This window comes from Bos mutus, chromosome X (assembly GCF_027580195.1).
Source record: "Bos mutus isolate GX-2022 chromosome X, NWIPB_WYAK_1.1, whole genome shotgun sequence".
NCBI classification, from domain to species: Eukaryota; Metazoa; Chordata; class Mammalia; order Artiodactyla; family Bovidae; genus Bos; species Bos mutus.
This window is the reverse complement of record NC_091646.1, coordinates 467448-481959: the sequence shown is the minus strand read 5'-3', so window position 1 is coordinate 481959 and position 14512 is coordinate 467448.

Here is a 14512-nt window from a genome sequence, read left to right as displayed (position 1 = left end):
TATTACCCACTGGGAAGGCTGCCCCTTTCAACCTCAGCCGTGCTCCTACAGCCCGTGCTTATCAGTTCAGTGCAGGGACCATCAAACCATGAGGCCCACTACATTTTCCTACTGCCACCTAACAGATCTGGACCAGAAGGAATGAAAATGTCTTTTTTTTAATATAAAGGTAGAGGAGGCAGAGAAGGTATAGAAAAGTGAGAGGAAGCATTGATAAAATAAAGTGTGTAGGGGGCATAGAAGTCAACCTGCTTCTTCTGTTATAATTTCAAGGGCTGGGGGATGGGGAACTGGGGGGAGGCGGTGCCTTGCCAAAATACCGGAAGAGTCAGGGATTAAATATTTACCCATCAGTCAGGGACTAAAATAGATTATAATGTGAAGCTAGCTGAATTATGAGAATTACTTGGGCAGTAGAAAACTGAAATATATTAAAGTCATCCATCAGGCCCTCCTATTGCTAGTAAATGACAATTGGCTGAATGCATTTTCTGGGGTTGCCAGCCAGGGTTGCTCAGGCTCCTCTTCTGGCCAAGAGTAAAAAGAGAAGACCCTCAGCAGTTAGCCCTGAGGGCAGGATTTGGAAAAGACGTGCTTCTTTTCTGTATATTAGGCAGAAAACAAGCAATAAACAGTGTGGTAGCGAGGGGCGTGGTCGGGAGGAAGGCAGCAAGTCAAAGTTAGAATAGGGGATTCAAAAATGCTGTCAGTCAAATGTTTAGACCCAAGGTTCTTAAGCTTTTCCTGAGTCATAGATTCCTGTGACAGTTTGGTGAAACCTATGGATTTTTTTTTTCAGAATAATATTTTTAAATGCAAGTAATAAAACATAATGGATCACAAAGGAAACCAAATATGCCACTCTACAATTATAGAATAATTTATACACAATATAGTAATATATATGTTTCCTTATTAACACATTCAATAACAAGATCTAGTGGTGAGTGTAATCACTACCATAATTTCCAAAGCAATGATGAGCATAAAAGATAATTGGAAATCTCTACAACTTCTGTAATATGATATAAAAGGAATTCCTACTGGTTTCAAAGTTGCAGGTACTGTGACTCCTACTATGGTTCATTGCTTACATTCACGATAGAAGAAAAGGTTACATATCAGAGGTTGGTAAAAACAAAACTATATTTTTTCCCCATAAAAATTTAATGACCCCTTGATTTTCATGCATGGACTCCCTGGGAACTTGTGCACCCACGTTAAGAACCCCTAGGAGAAGTGAGACCAAACAGAAGACCAAACAAGAAACGATGAACAGTTAAGAACAAAGAGTCACAGAAGGGTCCAGGAGTTCTAAAGGAATTCAGATGATGAAGCTCAGATGAAGCTCAGGCTTTTGAAGTGTTCCCATCATGCACTTGCTTGACTAAACTGCATTCAGTTAAAGAGCCTGGCAAAAGGTAAGTGGGGTGAAAACGAAAGAAGAGAGGTCATGTGTTGAAAACCACAGAAGCTGGGTAGTGAGTACATCCAAGTACTTTACACTACACCCTCCATTTTTCTGAATAGTTGAAATTTTTCATACTAATGGAATTTTAAAGTAATAAATAAAAAAGGATCTCACGTACTGTTTGGGTATCACAATTCCTCAAATTCATTCATTTACCTATTCATTCAATAAATATTTATTGCTATCTCTGGCACAGTGCAGGGTATAGAGAGGCTGAAACCAGAGTCATATAGGGGTCAGACCAGGAAAAACAGTAAGGAAGAATCAGTTCCAGTCCAGAATAAAAGCAAGAGGTAGGATTCAAATGGTAGGATGAAACCAGGGGATGGAGTAGGAGGTCCTGAAGGAGGACATTTGGATGAGATTGAAGTTCTTAAAAGGGAGAGGGAGAAGAGGGTGGGCACACTGCCATCGAGGTGGGGCAGAGTGTGCAGTATCTGGGCACAAACAAGCTGAGGCAGGAATGGGGGAGTGGAGAAAAATGGCTGAAGAAGTAGAAAAGCACCAGGAGCAACTTTTGCTCCTGGTGCTTCTCAAAAAAGAGAGTAGCTCCTCAGAAAAGAGCTACTTTTGCATCCTCCTTCACAACTCTACCAAGCCCTGAATGCAGCGATCTCCATGGTTGCTATTTTCTGCCCCAAAAGACAGAGTTAAGAACACACCATTTGGGTTAATCCAAAAAAGCAGGTCACATCATAGCTCTCTCCTAGAAACATGAGTTTTCAAGTTTATTATCAGTCTCAAAAGAAAAATATATACACATTAACTTCGTTAAACTGAGCTTTAAAAGGAACACAGTGTAACTTGGAACTAATACAAATCAAATGTCAGAGAGAAGAAATTAATTTCTGTTTATATTTCATTTCCTCTAACATTTGCCTAACTGGAAAAACAGCAACTGGGCTTTAATAACATTGGAGGAGCAAAAAATGCCCAGGATACAACCCTCTAAACAAATGTTCTTCCAAAGCCCATTCCAATAAGAGCTTAGTAATTATTGCACTCACAGGAGAGCTCTGGCTGATACCTTCCAATAGGGGCCTCCAGGACTCCGCTGGTAGACAGATGCCGGCATTCTAACCTCCTGACTCATTCAAGAAAAGAAAGTGCAGACAAGTTTCATCAGGAAACCCTTTGGTAAGAAGCTTACCCAATGAGAGGAACTCTGCTTCAACAGGCATTTCTCCTCCACTCGCTTCTAATTGGGCTACCTTTAGCACTTCCTATGTTGACCATGACACAGTCACTTGAACTTGTCTAATTGGCACCTAGGGCAACCTTTCAGATGCCCTAGTTATATGTGCCATGACTTCTGAACAGTAGGTGGCCCAGTCCCTGTCCACAAAGGTACACAATTTGCAGAGGACAATAATACCTCTTAGAAATCTTTTGGCACCCACAGTCAGCAGCAAAAAATGTGGTATTTGCCAGTATCTGCATTCAAATAGTTTTACTGCTTCAAAATCAAGTTAACCTAACCTATCTTGGTCAAGAACACAGGCTCTAGAGACAAACATGGGTTTTAATTTAAGACACCCCTTCTTACTCAATAGCTGTGTGACCTTAGACAAGTTACTTAACTCCTCTGAGACTGTTTTAGGATCATTAAATAAGGGATGACCATAGCTATCTATCTCCTAGAGTTGTTGTAGGATTATGGAGCTCCTCCTCCACTGGCATCTGCTCCCTCAGTAATGCAGGCCCACCACTCCACTAACAATGAACTCCCTCCAGGGCCTGGGTCTGGGGAAGATCTGGGTATTCTCCAGCTCCCCCCAGTATGAACACCCAGAGCTCTTAGGTGCCCTAGAGTAATGTGAACACTTACTCCACCCCCACCCCACTACCAAGGCCAAAGGATGGGAGAATGGCCACCTGAAAAGAAATAAAGATTAACATCAATAGGCAAAGGGGAGTCTCCTCACTCTGACCAGAACAGAGGTTGCAGCCCAGGCCACCAGAGTGCCAATGAGTCGGTACCTCCCAATCTCAAGCCCAAGAGAGTGCCCCCAAGAGACTCAGAAGAAGAAAGGATGGGGGGCAGGAGAAAGAAAGAGAGATGGAAAGGAGGAGGAGAAGGAAAAGGAGGAGAAATGATTTTCCTGATTGATAGGAGCCCTTCAAACAGAGGCCTGTCCTTCAGGAGAAACCAGAAAGACGTTGAAGATGTTACATCTCCTACCTTGCTCACCACAGGGAGTAGAAGAAGGAGGAGGTCCAGCTGGCAGTTTTGAGCAGTCTGCCAGGAAGAAAAAGCCACCACCACCACCAACCCTCTTCCCAAGAGCCAAGAGTCCCAGGCAGAGGCTACACCTGCCAGTAACGCCAGAGGCACAGAAAAAGACAGGGCTCCAGCCAAAAGCTATCCAGGCTGGAGACCAGCACCTGCACCAAGAGCCAGAGACCTGCGTGGGGGCACACAGGTGATTTCCAAGCTGCCCTGTCATTAGACAGTCACTGGTCAGACCTGGTGCTCAGGCTTTCTCCCTGTGCTTAAAAAGGAATGAACTGCTGACCCCTCCCAGCCACGTTTTCCCCCTTTTCCTTCCTAAGGCATCTCCCATTATCCATCTGGCTTTCCTTCCTCAAGGACAGTTGAAATGGTCTCTCTCAATTTCCCAAGTGAGTTTATGGATGTAATATGCTCCTGTCCTTGTCCCCACCTCCTTCTCTGGCTCTATACCTGCAGAGGTCAATTTTGGATTCACCTTCCTACTTCTATTCTGTGCTGTACTTAGTCACTCAGTCATGTCTGACCCTTTGTGACCCCATGGGCTGTAGCCCACCAGGCTCCTCTGTCCATGGGATTCTCCAGGCAAGAATACTGGAGTGGGTTGCCATTTCCTTCTCCACAGAATGTTCCTGACCCAGGAATTGAACCCGCACCTCTTGTGTCTCTGCATTGCAGGCGGATTCTTTACCTACTGAGCCATCATAAGTTTTGTTGCCTACTAAGCCCCTGAGCCAGAAGTAGAGTGCCCAGACTCTGAGCACCCACCCTCGCCACCCCATGTTGAGTTTTTAGCCTCTTGTGCTATTCCCAAGGTCTCTGAATTAAAGCATTGGCCCTCATTAAGTTTAGCCTCCAGGCTGTGAAAATCAACTGTGTTTTCCTTTTAGGCATGCTAGGGAAATGGTTATGCTTTGGGGAGGGGGCAAGAAAGTATCTAATGTAAAACAACTTCTTGGTATCTTTTTCTCCCTTGTTGTAATTAACATATAATGGCAAACTCTGGATAGATACAGAAATAGATGGTACCAATATAGACATAAAGATATATATGTAGATGCAGAGATAGAAACAGAAATACAGATATTTAATTGCTAAAACCATTCTATTCCACTTGAATTTATTGTAACATCTTGAAAGAAATGCTGATCCCTCTAAAAAAGATAGAAAAATTCAATAAGACGGTCCTTAGGAAAATTATGACCAACCTAGATAGCATATTCAAAAGCAGAGACATTACTTTGCCAACAAAGATCCGTTTAGTCAAGCTATGGTTTTTCCTGTGGTCATGTATGGATGTGAGAGTTGGACTGTGAAGAAGGCTGAGCGCTGAAGAATTGATGCTTTTGAACTGTGGTATTGGAGAAGACTCTTGAGAGTCCCTTGGACTGCAAGGAGATCCAACCAGTCCATTCTGAAGGAGATCAGCCCTGGGATTTCTTTGGAAGGAATGATGCTAAAGCTGAAACTCCAGTACTTTGGCCACCTCATTCGAAGAATTGACTCATTGGAAAAGACTCTGATGTTGGGAGGGATTGGGGGCAGGAGGAGAAGGGGACGACAGAGGATGAGATGGCTGAGATGGCTGAGGTGGCTGGATGGCATCACTGACTCGATGGATGTGAGTCTGAGTGAACTCCGGGAGTTGGTGATGGACAGGGAGGCCTGGCGTGCTGTGATTCATAGGGTCAAAGAGTTGGACACAACTGAGTGACTGAACTGAACTGAACTAGCAATAACCTGGCAGAAAGTAAGTGTTTAATAAATGTTGAAAGTGAAAGTGTTAGTCTCTCAGTCGTGTCCAACTCTTTGTGACTCCATGCATTGTAACCCGCCAGGCTCCTCTGTCCATGGGAATTTCTGGGCAAGAATACTAGAGTGGGTTGCCATTCCCTTTTCCAGGGTTATCTTCCTGACCCAGGGCTCGAACCCATGTCTCCTGCTTTGCAGGATGATTCTTTACCATCTGAGCCACCAGAGAAGCCCCAATAAATGTTAGCTTTTGTTATTATTCATTTTAAAGTTTTCAGAGTGCTCTTTTTTATAATTTATATTAGAGTATAGTTCCTTTACAATGTTGTGTTAGTTTCTGCTGTACAGCAAAGTGAACCAGATATACATATATCCCCTCTTTTTTGGATTTCCTTCCCATTTAGTTCACCACAGAGCACTGAGTTCCCTCTGCTATATAGTACATTCTCATTAGTGTTCTTTCATTTCTCCATTAATTTGCAAATTCAAAAAAAGTATTGTTTGGGGCTTACTTTACCAAGAGTATAACAAAATACTAGACACTGCAGGCAATGGGGTTGGAGTACAAAGAAAGATAAGAACACCTCTAAACAGTTTCTACTCTCCATGAGTTTACACTGTAATTGTGGAGAAAAGATAAATGCATGAGCCATAGTGTCAGGAACCCTGGCAAGGCATTAAGTCCCTAAATAAATGATACAAATTGAAAAGGTACACACTTGATGGAGTTGAAGGCAAAGACAGCTGCTTGCCACTTGTGTTGACCTTTGAAGGATGGCCAAGAGTTGTGGCAGCAAAAGATATTGCAGAAAGTGGCAACACCATGGCCATAGACTTAAAATTCCAAATGAGTAAAGCATATTCGAAAGTCAGTGAGGAAACCAGCCAGAAAGAAACCATGACAGAGGCCAGTAGAAAGTACAGCTAAGGTTACATCAAGATTCATGCCTAACAGGAGTTGTGGATATATAGCTTAGCTTTTGACATGTTGGGGGCAGGAAAAAGATGGTATCTGTGGAGAAGGGACACTGATAGGAGGAAGAACAGTAGAGGGTAAGAAGTAACTATATGTGGAGATGATAAACTGGATAATAAATGTCAAGTACAGGAAAACCCTATATTAATTGGAAAGTTTGGAGCAATTCTTTTGGGCAATAGGATATTCTAGCAACTAAGTGTTAAGCAGAAACCCCTTTGGATTATTCCCCACAACCAACCACACCTGCTTTAGAAAGCCTTTTAATAAAATTTGAGCTCATCCTTTCTTAGTAAAGAGACTCTGGATGAGTCATAGTATTTGTGTACTGGCCAAGACCCTAAGAGTCTTAGGCGATAATTTCATTGCTATCAATAATGAAAAATTAGACATCTAGGAAATATAGTTCTTAGATCAGCTGAGTGTGGACTGAGCCTGGGACATGCTCTACAAATTAATTTTTAAACTAAATTCCTGATACAGTCTGTTTTATATTCTTTATCTTCCTAAAAGCTAAGCATGTGTCGTTTTATTGTGTTAGTCACTCAGTCATGTCCAACTCTTTGTGACCCTATGGACTGTAGCCCACCAGGCTCCTCTGTTCATGGGATGCTCCAGGCAAGCATACTGGAGTGGGTTGCCATTCCCTTCTCCAGGGGATCTTCCCAACCCAGGGATCAAACCCAGATCTCCTGCATTGCAGACAGATTCTTTACTGTCTGAGCCACCAGGGAAGTCCAAACTAAACATAGCAAGATAAGAAAAACAAAAGTTAAAATCCAGTTAATTGAATTCTGCTTCCAGCCAAGATGGAGTAACAGGGACTAGATATCCTTCCACCTTAAAAACTATGAAATTGTATAAATATATGAAAGAATGTTTTTAGGACATTGGGCAACAAGCAGTGAAAGGCTGAAAGCCCCGAGTGTGTGGGGACAAAGTGAGACCTAAAACTGCACCAGGTTACTGTACTGAGGCAGTTTCCAAGATGCAGTCAAAGGAGAAGGAACCCAAACAAATTCCAGCAGTCTCACTGACTTGAGTAGACAGAGGCTGGTGTTCACAAGAGCCAAGGCAGCTCTAATTTGTAGGTCACACTACCAGAGAGGAAGGAGCAACATAGAGAAAGAGCTCTAGAGATATACAGAAGGGACCCCTTAAGTCTTTGGCTGAGTATGCATCTGCACAGATATGAGAGTAAAATACCCAGGGCTAGGGAAAGAAACACATCAAAAAGAGTAACTAGGATAATTCCCAGAGCTCACATAAGGCTGGTAATACTTCCTGTCCTAACCAGCCAGAATAGAAATATCTCCTAATACAAAGATCATCCAGTGGAATCCTCAGAAGGATGGTACCTTAGTGGGGGGACAAAATTAACCTTATTCTGAAGCCTATTCTAGACCTGTCCTGACAAATTTTAAAAGCAAGACTTGAAAGGATCAAACTAATTCTGAGTAGCTTGACTCTGTATCAGAAAATAAAATCCAACACTATTTAAAGGAATACAACAAAATCCAGCAACCAACAAAGAAGTCTAACAATGTCTGCATTCAATATAAAGTTACTAAGGGGGCTTCCCTGGTAGTCCAGTGGTTAAGAATCTACCTTCCAATGCAGGGAACGTGGATTTGATCCCTGGTCAGGGTACTAAGATCCCACATGCCACAAGGCAACTCAGCCCCCATGCCACAACTACTGAACCTACATGCTCTAGAGCCCACATGCCACAACTACAGAAACCTGTGAGCCACAACAAAGAGCTCAGGCACCACAATGAAAGATCCCAAACCTGCAAGGAAGATCTCATGTGCCTCAACTAAGACCCAACACAGCCAAACAAATAAATATTTTAAAATAAATAAAGTTACTAGGTATACGAAGAAGCAAGAAAATATGACCCTAATCAGGATGAAAGTCAATAGGAAGAGATCAAGATATGACCAAGATGATGGAAATACCAGACAAGGACATTAAAACAGCATTATAAATACGCCCCTGTATGTTTAGGAAGGTAGAGAAAAATATGAGCACAATCAGAAGAGGAATGGAAAATATAAAAAAAGATTCAAAAGGAGATGCAAAAAGATTCTCTAGAAAGAGAAGTACAATTACAGCATCTGAAATAAAAAGCACACTTGATGGATTAAAAGCAAATAAGACATTATAGAAGAAAAGATAAGTAAATTTGAAGAAATAGCAATACTTTTTTTCAAAAGTGTATGCTGAGAGAAAACAGATAGAAATACAACTAGATTATTAAATAATGAAACAATGAAAATGAAAGTAAAACATCAAAATGGTCAGAAGCCACTAAAGCAACCTTAGAGGGAAATTTATAGCATTGACTATTTAAATTAGAAAAGAGGAAGGGCTTCTGCAGTGATCCAGTGGTTAAGAATCCACCTAGCAACACAGGGGACACCCATTCCATCCCTGGTCCAGGAAGATCCCACAGGCCACAAGGCAACTAAGCCCATATGCCATAACCACTGAGCCCACAAGCCTCAACTACTGAAGCCATTGCACCTAAAGCCCGTGCTGCCCAGCAACAGAAGCCAGCACAATGAGATGCCCTCACATCACAACTAGAGAGCAGCCCCTGCTCGCCACAGCTAGAGAAAGCCCATGCAGCAGCAAAGACCCAGCAGAGCCAAAAATTAATAAATAAGTAATACTTTTACAGATGAAAAGCCTCAAATAAACAATATAAACTCCCATCTTAAGAAACTAGAAAAAGAAGAATGAAATAAATCCAAAGCAAACCAAAGAAAGGAAATAATACAGAGAGGAGGAAAAACTAAAGAAATTGAAAATAGAAAATAATAGAGAAGATAAATGAAAATCAAAGCTAATTAATTTAAAAGATCAATAAGAGTAATAAGCATGACACAGGCTGATAAAGGAAGGAAGATAAGACATAAATTACCAATACCAGAAATGAAAGACTATCAGAAATGCTTCACTCATTAAAAGGAAAATAAAGTACTACAAAGAGTTTTATAAACATAAATTTGACAACTTAAATAGGAAAATTCTGCAAAACACACAAATTTGGAAATTCATCCGAGATGAAATACCTGAATATTTCTATAATTATTAAAGATGTTGAAGTCATATTTTTTAAAACCTTCCAAAGAAAAGAAATCTTTAGTCCCAGATAGTTTTACTGCTAAACATTTAAAGAAAAAAATAACATCATTTCTACACAATCTCTGTCAGAAAAATAGTAGCGGAACAAGCAATTCCCAGTGCATTTTATGAGGCCAGCATTATCCCAATACCAAAACCGGAACAAAAACAGAAAACTACAGACCAATATTTCTCACGAACTTAGGGGCAAAAATCCCCATCATGGTAGAAATACACGAACTTTAGAGGTACAGAGGCCTGGGCTCCCAGTTGGCTCAGTGGTGAACAATCCACCTATAAAGCAGGAAACATAAGAGACTGGTTTGATCCCTGGCTCAGGAAGATCCCTTGGAGAAGGAAATAGGAACCCACTCCAGTATTCTTGCCTGGAAAATTACATGGACAGAGGAGTCTGGTGGGCTACAGTCCTTGGGGTCACAAAGAGTTGAACATGAGCATACACGTAGGCCTGGGTTAGAGTCCAGAGTCTGCCATTTACTAGCTGTGCCACCTTCCTCAACTTACTTAACCTCTCTGATCTTATTTTTTTGTTTGTAAAATGGAGATGACTGTAACTAATTGCATAGCTTTATTGTAAATATTGGGCTTCCCTGGTGGCTCAGTCAGTAAAGAATCTGCCTGCAATGCAGAAGACCTAGGTTCAATGCCTAGGTCAGGAAGATCACCTGGAGAAGGAAATGGCAAACTACTCCAGTATTCTTGCCTGGGAAATCGCATGGACAGAGGAGCCTGGAGGGCTACAGTCCATGGGGTCACAAAGAGGCAGACACGACTGAGTGACTAAACCACAACCATTGTAAATATTAACTGAGATAATATAAAACTGTAACATAATTCCTGAAACATAGTAGCATTTAATAAATGCTGGATAGTATTCTTATTATTATTGATGTTCCCACATATGTAAAAATGTGAGTTCCATTTAAAGCAAGTGAACCAGAGTGGACAGTAGTACATGCCTCTGATCTTGTGGAAATTGGATGGGCTGATACATTCAGTGTTATAAAGTAGAGGCAGTGTGCGTACCGGGGTCATTGTTGTTTAATCACTAAGATCTTCCTGACCCAGGGATTGAACCCATGCCTCCTGCTTGGCAGGCGGATTCTTTAACACTGAGCCACCTGGTAAGCCCTGTGCATACCAGGGGCCAAGTGGCTAATAGAAATGGAATGAGAGAATTCCTCCCTCTAAGGACTGATAAGAACAAGGCAAAAAAACAAAAAAAATGACTTCCCCACAGACACAAGTACTTTGATGAGGAAAGAATGTGAAGTCCTCCAAACTGAGGGCTTCTAGAATCGAACAACCCATGTGACCTCAGACTCATGATAAGTAAATTCTGAATCAGTGCATCTGGGTTGAAGTATAGGATTCTTAGCATTCTCAACAAGCACTACAGATGTTTCTAGTGCACATGGCTCATTGCTATGAGCTGAATTGTGCTCCGCCCCCCAACAAAATTCATAGACTTCCCAGGTGGTTCAGGGGTAAAGAATTCACCTACAATGCAGGAGACGCAGGAGACTCAGCTTTGATCCCTGGGTTGGGATGATCCCCTGGAGGAAGAAATGGCAACCCTCTCCAGTATTCTTGCCTAGAGAATCCCAAGGATAGTGGAGCTTGACAGGCTACAGTCCATAAGGTCACAAAGAGTCAGGCACCCCTGAGCATGCACACAGACCAAAATTCATATGTTGAAGCTCTAACCCCCCAGTACCTCAGAATGTAACTGTTACTAAGAAGTAGGATCTTTAAAGATGTGATTAAGATAAAATGAGGCTGTTAGAGTAGGCCCTAATCCACCTTGACAAGTGTTCATTTAAGAAGAGGAAATCTGGACACACAAAAAAAGACATCAGAAATACGCACACACAGAGGAAAGGTCACATGAGGACACAGCAAGACGATGGCCATTTGCAAGTAAAGGAGACAGGCCTCAGCAGAAATCAACCTGCTGACACCTTGACCTTAGACTTCTAGCCTCCAGAACTATGAGAAAACAAATTTCTATTGTTTAAGCCATTCAATCTGTGGTCTTTTGTTATAGCAGCCCTAGCAACTAATGTAGTCATGAACCATACTTCTTTTATATGTATATATATTTCTTATGGAGAAGGGAATGGCAATCCACTCCAGTATTCTTGCCTGGGAAATCCCAAGGACAGAGGAACCTGCAGGCTACAGTCCATGGGGTTGCAAAGAGTTGGACACAACTGAGCGACTAACACACACACACTTCTTAACACATACTTTTTCATTTTAAAAATCCTAAAAGTCACAGGTTTCAAAATTCAGAAAGTATAAAGGATTATATAAAGAAAAGTCTTCTTCCCACCAGGCCCCAAGACACTCATTCCTTCCTGAAGGCAATTAATGTTTTCAGTTCTTTCTATATCCTTCCAGAGATGTTTTGTGTATATGAAAGCAAATACATATATTTGAGCAGAGTCATGGGCCACACTTTAGAAATCCTGCTGTAGACAGTGGGAGAGCTGTCAGGGTTTTCTGAGCTGCAGAGTAATGTGATGATGGGATAGGCAGGCCTTCCAGAAGGGGGAAAATGACTGCTGGGTCCCAGCTTAAGTGTGTAATAGTTGGAAGATGGGTAGGGTGCATAGTGAGGGGACCGTGATTCACATGTAGGTAATAAGGACCTGGGGAGAAGGCAGTGGCACCCCACTCCAATACTCTTGCCTGGAAAATCCCATGGATGGAGGAGCCTGGTAGGCTGCAGTCCATGGGGTCGCTAAGGGTCGGACACGACTGAGCGACTTCACTTTCACTTTTTACTTTCATGCCCTGGAGAAGGAAATGGCAACCCACTCCAGTGTTCTTGCCTGGAGAATCCCAGGGATGGGGGAGCCTGGTGGGCTGCCATCTATGGGGTCACACAGAGTCAGACACGACTGAAGCGACTTAGCAGCAGCAGCAATAAGGACCTGAACAAGGGCTGTAGTTAGGAGGCTAGGATGACAGAGACATGTAGAAAAAATACATCCAAGGGCAAATGAGCAGGACTTCATTAATAAAATGATTTTGTTTGTACTCCTCTAAATTTTAAAAGTAATTGGCAAGATTGAAAAATACACCTCTCCTCACTCCCATTGGTTTCAATATGGCCAGTGAGCCAGGCAAGAGCGGAGTTTTTCCCTGGACTTAGATCTCCCGAAAGGCATATTGTCCACAGTGGTGAGAAATCTGTGCTGTGATTAATATTTCTGAGTGAAAAAAAAATGTTTAAATCCTCTATGGGAAAAACGTTTAGCTGCTTTAACCACAAAAAATGGGGCGAATGATAAGCCTTCTGTGGACAAGGACTCACTGCCAGGTGGCTGAAGTGTTAAAACAAAATATGTATTATGGTGCACTTTGCTTTCAACCTCTTAGTGATCCCTGCTGCTCTGAAGACCCAGACTCCTTTCCACCACCTCCAAGGCTGTGCAGTGGACTTGTGATGCTTCCAGCCTCCTTGCCAGCTACTCTCCTCTCTGAAACAACAACATCTTCTGTCAGGTCTTTGGTGGTGCCAAACTCCTGCCTGTTTTGTGGTATTAGCACATGCTGTTCCCTCTGTCTGTAAAGCTCTATTCCCTCCTCTTTGCCCTACTAACTCCTATCTACTTCAGGCCCCAATCCAAGTGTCTTTCCACAAGGAAACATTCCCCTAGATTAGAACATGTTTTCCTTTTTAAATTGAAATATATTTGACCTACAACACTGTATAATTTTAAGGTGTACAACATGTTAATTTAATACATTTATATATTATAATATGATCATAGCAAAAATTAGTACCTCTATCATGTTACATAATTATCATTCTTTTACTGGTTGGAATAATTAAGTTTGAGTCTCTTAACAAGTGTAATGATTGTAATGCAGTCTTGTCTATATTCATTACAGTATGCATTAGATCTCCAGGACTTATTTACTACTAAATGTAAGCTTGCATCCTTAAACAATATCTTTCCAGTCCTCCCACCCTCCAGCCCCTGGTAACCACCATTTTACTCTCTACTTTTAAGGGTTTTATTTGTTTAAGAAAACAAAAACACTAATTCAAAATGATTCATGCACCCCAGTGTTCATAACAGCATTATTTACAATTGCCAAGTTATGTAAGCAACCTGAGTGTCCGTTAACAGATGAATGGAATATTACTCAGCCATGAAATAGGTGAAATATTGCCATTTGCAGCAATATGGATGGACCTAGAGATTATCATACTAAGTAAATTAAGTCAGACAGAAAAAGACAAATACCTTATGATATCACTTAAATGTGGAATCTAAAAAACACAACAAACTAGTAAATATAACAACAAAATAAAACAGACTCACAAATATTGAGAACAAACTAGTGGCTACCAGTGGGGAGAAGTAAAAGGAAAGGGGCAATATAGGGGTAGAGAGTAAGAGGTACAAACACTTAGGTATAAAATAAGCTACTACTACTACTAAGTCGCTTCAGTCGTGTCCAACTCTTAGCGACCCCATGGACGGCAGCCCACTAGGCTTCTCCATCCCTGGGATTCTCCAGGCAAGAACACTGGAGTGGGTTGCCATTTCCTTCTCCAGGGCATGAAAGTGGAAAGTGAAAGTGAAGTCACTCAGTCGTGTCTGACTCTTAGCGACCCCATGGACTGCAGCCTACCATGCTCCTCTGTCCATGGGATTTTCCGGGCAACAGTACTAGAGTGGGGTGCCATTGCCTTCTCCCAGAATAAGCTACAAGGATATATTATACAACATGGGGAATACAGCCAACATTCTATAATAACTATAAATGGAGTAGAATCTTTAAAAATTGTGAATCACTATATTGTACACCTAAAACTTATATAATATTGCAGAGCAACTATACTTCAACTAAAAAAGAACAGCCACACCCTTGTGGTCAGCCCAACAATTGATTAATTGAATCAAAAAAG